A 7,758-nucleotide genomic window follows, 5' to 3' on the forward strand; every position below is an offset into this window, starting at 1 on the left:
AGCCTGTCACGATTCGGGGGTTATTATTAATTCAGACCAATGATTCACCCTCTCTGGTACTCAGGTTCAAAAGGAAACTTTATTCAAACAAAAACCAAGGAAAAACCAGAAACAAGAAAACAGGAAACTAGGGAACATGGGCCCAAGAACCAAAGGGACAGGACAACATGAACGAAGGGGACAAAACATGAGGGTATGGGTCACACACACAATAGGGGACTCACCTGACGACAAGGGAAACAAAATACAAGGCACGAAGGTCTGGGTCACTCACACATTCGGGGACACACCAGACTACAAGGGAAACAAACTTCAAGGCATGAAGGTCTGGGTCACACATGCATTCGGGGACACGCCAGACATCAAGAGACACACGGACAAGGCATGAAAGTCTGGGTCACTCACACATTCAGGGACACACCAGACTACAAGGGAAACAAACTTCAAGAAAAGAAAACTACTTAGCCTGGGAAAACACGGCAGTCCATAATCAAAAAGTCCGAAATAAGAAATCCTGTGGCATGGGGAAAACAAAGGCGAGAACTGGGAGCAAGGCAGAACAAGGTATGTAAAGCGGCAAAGCATCTGTGTCAGAACAAGGCTTGTCAAACAGATAACCTGGCAACTTGGCTGAGGCTGAGGAGGGGTATATAACTCAAAGGAACAAAACAAGACACACGTGAAATAAATCAGGTCAAAGTAAAAGGGGACAAGACCAGATCCTAAATGATCCTACAAAATAAAAGCACAAAACAGGAAACTCAAAATACGGATCCTGACAGAGCCTGGGAATGGGGATGGTGCCACAAATATGGAAAACATCCTGTGGGGTAGCAGTACCAAAAACAGATCACGCAAAGGACCTCAACAGCTACAGGGATGTAGTACTGACATCACACCTGATGAAGACACTTGAGAGGCTAGTCGTTGTCCATCTCCACCCTCTGGTGAGCTCATCTATGGAACCGCTTCAGTTTGCTTACCAGCCTGGCATCGGGGTGGATGACACTTTCATCTACCTCCTACACAGAGCTGTTTCTCACATGGAGAACTGTGGGAGCACTGTTAGTATCATGTTCTTTGATTTCACCAGTGCCGTCAAAACCATACACCCGAAATCTTAAGTACACACGGAGTATACTTCCATCTATCAGACTGGATTCTGGATTATCTCACCAATCATCCACAGTACGTGAGGGCATGGGACAGTGGTAGCCTACAGTACAGGGGCCCTGCAGGAAAAAATCTTGGCACCTTTCCTCTTCACCTTGTCTATTGCAGACTTCATGTAAAGCTCACTGAACCTTCAAAAGTTCTCTGAGGACTCTGCAATTGTTGACCTCACGTAATACAATGATGAGGAGGACTGATTCAGGACTTTGTGCAATTGTGCCTGCAGAACCATTTCCAGATCTATGGAGGGAGGCCAAAGAGCTGGTGGTGAAATTCCACAGACACAGACACTTCTTACCAACACTAGTGACCATCCAAGGAATGGACATTGAGAGACAGGCCTGGACAAATGGACAAATAACACAGATGCTCTTTATAAGAAAGGTGAGCTCTACCTGCTGAGTAATGTCTGGAATTTCCCCATTATGAGACAAGTAAAGGTTCAGCTTATCGTATGTTTTACCTTATCAATATATTAATGTTCTAAAAACAATTGTATATTTATAAGAATATCTATTAGTTTCCTGTGTGTGCTGATGCAAATCTTAGTGATTAATAAAATAAGTAATTAAATCGAAAACTTACTGTATGCTCTGCCTATTCAGATTCTTACATAAGTTATTATATTACTATATTAAAGATCACTAGTACAGTTTCTGCCACAGATAAAAGTGCTGTAGCAAATACTATGATCGAGCTGCTACAGTACAATAGCTCTTGAGTGTGAATTTTCCCCTTAAATTTGCTCTTCAAGACCTTTAAAATTAGAAGCACGAAGAAGAATGGGAGTGCTGTGAATTGCTCTGCCAATTAGTAAACATGACAAATAGACTTCAGCTTCAGAGGCACGGAAGAGACAGAGGAGAAAAAAATATGCCAAGCTCAAATCTGAATATGATTTTGATGATTTTATAATTCAATCAACCCAATGCTGAATGCCTAATTAAGTGGTGTGTTCTTATATAAGATGTAAACATTTGCTGTAATTATGCAGATTAAACATAGATTATTATTATTATTATTATTAGTCTTAGGTTTGGACTTGAATTTCCGAGCTTTTGGTCCTCCTCTCAAACCTTAGAAACCTGTCATTATTTTCAAGAGCATTATTTGACAACACTAAACGAACTGTAATCTATCAACAAATGCCACATAGTAGCTAATTTTTCCTCCATCATACTCTCAAAAATTATAAAAACACATACAATATTTGCTAGGTGATACATTATTTTACTGACCAAGCAAATGCAATCCAATAAAAAGTTATCCAAATTTACTGTATTCTTTTGAAACAGCTGTTTTAAACCTTCACCTTTTCACAAAGAACTACATACCTCCAATACAACTAGTGTATAAGAAAGCCACACATATGCAAATCACATTTTTAATATTAAATTTAGTGGTACAGGCAACCAAGTGCATGTGTAGCCTCAACTGGGCTGCTCATCACATTCAGTGTCAATCCTCTCCCAAGCCGCTTCGCTGTAATTACTCTCACATCCCATGGCAATCTGTGAGAAATGGGTTTGACAGCAGTGTGTGTCATTACAGAGAAAGATTTATTTGTAACACTGCAGAGATCAGGGTAAAACTGTTAGGAATCTCCAGGCATTTGTGTTTCAGAAAGATGTTAGTAGTACACATTGTTTATACATACAGATACAGTATATGCTAACTTAGGGGTATTCCTGACTAGCATGTTTTTATAAGTTTGCTAGTAGCCATGATAAATATTAAGACACACACATGCTGGCCTCAGTGCATTTTCAGTGATGCTAGAGGTGGTTCTAGCTCATGGATAGCACTGTGTGTTACTGCCAGCTATTTCTCTAGCTGTAATGTGTACGGTCTCTGGGATTGTTCAATAGCTAAAGTGATGAATTGTGAGCAGTACGTGTGTATACAAGCATGTGCATCTATGTGTGCCAGCTCCATTACTTGTGGGGTCTTCCAAAGCAGGTTGATGTATAGTGTGGGTGGTGGCCAACAGGAAATATGCCGAGGTTCCCTGTGCATGAGTGATGGACACAAAACCTCAGTTACATTAATCTGCTTTACTTACACACACACACACACACAAACTGTGTGTGCAGCATGTAGTGAGCATAGGCAGAGAGTTTGGTGACATGTTCACACTATGTTTTTTCTCTTTGCACTAAACTTTCACATTTTGACTGAGCATGTTAAGTAAGGGTGTTTTTGGTTGAAGCGTCAAAGCGTGAGCTGAGGCACAGGAAATTTTCCTGGGAGGTGAGCTTGGGGTGTTACGATGCTAAACTGAAGCATGTGCAGTCACTGCAGAGGCAGGCGTACATGTTTCTGAATTCCCTAATGAGGAAGGTATGAAGCTGTGTCCTGTATGGTGTATGTGAGCTCTGGCAGCATGAAATGTTTCTGTCATGATGTGGATTCTTCAGTTCCGGTTTTGGACTTTTATTTTGGTTAGTTTCCTTTTTCTCCTGTGTGATCTTGGTTAGCTTCATGTTCATCAGTTAAGATGTTAAGATTAGTTTCACCCATGTTAATTAGTTCTCTGTTTTGAAGGTATTTGTACCTCCTAGTTTTCTTTGTTCTTTGTCAGAGCATTGCACTGTGTATAACGTACGTGTGTTTGGTTGTCCAGAAGAGCTTTTCACCCGTCTCCAATGTTTTTGTTTTTCCTTCATCCGGAAGGTTAATAATTTTGCCTGTGCCTGTGCCTGGGGAGTCCAGGTTAGAGAGAGCCACAATATCAGGCTTTATCCAAGGTTTGAGTTGATGAGCTGTATGTTTCTTTAGTGTTGGCATAAAATAGATCCAATATTTTATTGTCTCTGGTGTGACAGGTCACATACTCAATGAATGTGGACAGAGTGGAGGACAAAGACACATGGCTGAAGTCGCCAGAGATAAGGAGGAAGGCCTCTGCCTAGAGTTACACCATCATTCACAAATACTGCCAGCCCTCCTCCTTTTCTCTTACCACTATCTGTTGTCCTGTCCGTCCATATGAGGTGAAAGGCATCCTAAGCAACAACTGTTGCAGGCTATACCACAGATGACAAATACCTCTCCAAAAATGTAATTACAATCTAGGGCTATGTAGAGAGGCTACAGAGAGTCCACATGGGGAGAGAATAAAGTATGATTGGTTAGCCTGGACTGCTTATGTTTTCTTCAAGATGCTTCTGATGCTGGAAGAGACACTTGAAAGTGAAAATAAAACTTTGAAAAAGGCCCTGTATTTTTTTTTCCTTAACACATATACCAAAGCCATGTCCATTCCACTTCCTTTTTTCTATAACAATGATTGAAACATCAATGTGGAACCCATATGGAACAGTTTCACATAGTGTTGTTCAGTGTGACTGCTGAAAGAATTGTTACTGTAGGAAATATAATTACAGCACAATACAGCTTTTCCAAATATGATACACCAGTATATTGCTGTGGGTGCACCAACAATGGGTGAAATCAGACAACTATAAATCAAAACCTTTGATATATATATGTTTCGTGAGACTCCCATTAATTTCATGACAGTCTGCCAGTTAGACAGAGATGTCTTGTGTTTAGATAGTTTGTTGACAGTGTGATGCTAATCTTTGTACATTTTTGAAAGGGAAAGCTTTGAACATGGTTAGCACTGTTGCCTCACAGCAAGAAGGTTCCTGGTTTGCATGTTCTCCCTGTGCTTGTGTGGGTTTTCAGGTAATCCGGTTTCCTCCCACAGTCCATAAACATGTATATCAGGTTGATTGTTGAATTGCCCATAGGAGTGAGTGTGAGTGTGTGAGGTTGTTTGTCTCTATGTGGCCCTGTGATGGACTGGTGACCTGTCCAGGGTGTACCCCTGCCTTCCACCCAAAGAAAGCTGGGATAGGCTACATCAGATCCCTGTGACCCTGGTTAGGAATAAGCGGGTATAAATAATAGATGGATGGAGGTCTGATCACCTGGAAACCCTGCTGTCAGTTAAATTGCCACCTAACTTGTAAATTAGTGCCAGTTATTTACCTGGATTAAATAATAGCGGTGGATGGAAAGGTACATTAATTAGCATTTTCATTTGCCAGTTTTCAGAAAATTTATAGACAGACAATCTGGACTACTCGTGCATGGCAACTGTTATTACATGGTATTACATGAACGGTCAAGGGATGCCAAAATCTTCACACCAGTTTTTCAGTAGCTGTGGCACTATTTTGTTACAGACTAAATTGAATGGATGGGGAGATCAAACAACATTGTCATCTTTGCTTCTGGTTGCACGGACAAAGGTTTAAAGTTAATGCAATGGCTTTCTGTACAGAGTGTTGCTATCTCACAATTAAAAAAGTAACACACGTTCATCCATTTCACTGTTAATATTTCAGTTGCTTGTTGTGGATAGTCTTTCTATTTTGGATATGTTTGTTTTGCCTGTAGGGATCAACAGGGACAGTGACATCCTTTAAATTAAGTGTTCACACCACTGAACAGAATTAGGGCTGGGGCAAACAAAAAAAAGCAAAAAAAAAAAAAAAGTTACTTTCTGTGTTCCCAGTAAACATGGAATCTGCATATCTTCAATTACAAGATTATGATAGATTTTCATAATCAGTAAATTATGTTGAAATAATTCATTTTTATATTATAGCCACAAATGAGATAAGATATAATCAAATAGTCGTTTTTTTCTTGTTTAGAGCATTTTCCCTCCTCTGATCCTGAATTGCAATGGTATATTCAATGCAGGTGAAATAAATGCAGTAGCCTTCACTGCTTGTCATCTCTATTTCCATATAATTTCCATTTTGTATAGTAAGCAGGAATGTGTGCAGGACGATTGAGACAAGAGTGTCTCATTCTCCCACTTTGTCATTTCCAGACTTATGGTTGGTTTACTGTCAGTGTATGCGGGAAGAAAACAAAATAAGTTTATGAAATAGATACAAATCTGACAACACCTTTCTGCTTCAGATGACAGTGTAAAGCTCTGAGGTGTGACATTAAAGATGAGCTTTACTGAACCTCAGAATCCCTTAAAAATGTCTAACTATTTTGTTTTGCACTTCTAAGCCATATCCAGCATCTAATCAAAATATATCCAATTTTGGCAATGGGTGGAAATTCGTAACAAGATTACTTTAACCTAATTAGCATATGTTTCTGACAATTTGTTGACATGTTTGCAGCATCCTACATTTAATTTATTAACACTGTCACTGATCCACACCACATGCTTCTCTCTTCCAACAAGGTCGTGAGTATTTAATCAGAAAATTTTATAAGCACCTTATTACCTTTAAATAGCATGCCAATATTAACCAGTTTTCAAATGCACCAGAAACCTCTCTATCCAAATACCTTCAAATAAGAAATTAACTCAGCTCTCTAGTCAAAGTTACAGATACAGATTTATTGGAGGAGCACTAGACGTCCAGTTGCTATGACTAAAAGATTGCTGGTCTAAAACCTTCATTGGGTTAAGTAAAGAAGTCAAACAGTTATGCCAGCCTCAAATGACTAAACTATGTAGTATGACCATGCTACAGTGCTACAAAACCAGCACAGTGAAAGTGAAAGATTCTAAAGTAATACCAATAATATTATTATTATATAAAATTATAGCAGACCCTAGTACCTGCTGCGGATCCATATGATCATCGTATGCTATGTGATGCTGATGCTGATGTTGATGCTGATGCTGATGTTGATGCTCGTGGTGGTGACGCTGATTCAGAGCCTCCTCACCTGCTGCAGGGACAGCAGGCCTCTGTGGCTGGTTCACTGATCTCAGACCCTCCTCTGACAGATGGGTCCACTGTTAACACTCCCTCCAGTCCTGATGGTCTTCAGCATGGTGCCGGTTTAATTACAGTCAGGGATATTCCGACATTTGATGCTTTAGAATTGAGACAGCCTATACACTTTAGAGACATTAACATCGATACTCGCCCTGAACAGATTCCTGCGCTTGTTAGGGAACATCTAACCAGTGTTATAAATAGGGCTATTGATGTATCACAGGCTGGTAGTGTGCTGAATGTGTTGTTGAGGCGGCCCTCCCTGGTTAGCGATGTGCAGGTGGTTTTGAGGCCCAGTAATGGTTATGACGTCGACACCTTCATTGATGAAGTGGCTCAAGCGATCCAGAGCAATGACGATTCATTGTCAGATGGGGACCTAGAGTTTGTGGTCAGCGTGGCGCAAGAAGGCAGGGGTGGAGGCACCCGGCTCAAGCTTGGGAGTGTGCCTTATAGTGAAATTCTGTCTAGGAAGGGAAAGCATTTGTATGATCCTGATAATGACACCTCAGACAACAATTTATGTTTCAGTATGTGTATTATCAGAGCCGAAAATCCCTCAATGGGGGTTCTGGAAATATTACACAGAGCTAAAGAACTACAGGAATCTGTAGGTCTTTCCACCAAACAGCAGGTGGGTTTTAGTGATGTCACTAGATTTGAGAGGGAAATAGAAGCAAAGATAATCATTTTTCATCACGGCGGCGGTGGTGGTGGTATTGTTAGAAAACAGCCAATCTGTTTCCAGACACATGTATCCCCACACCCCCGCACCATCTGGCTTTATCTACATGCTGAGCACTATTACCTGATAACC

The sequence above is a fragment of the Mastacembelus armatus genome, chromosome 10 (assembly GCF_900324485.2).
Source record: "Mastacembelus armatus chromosome 10, fMasArm1.2, whole genome shotgun sequence".
NCBI lineage: Eukaryota > Metazoa > Chordata > Actinopteri > Synbranchiformes > Mastacembelidae > Mastacembelus > Mastacembelus armatus.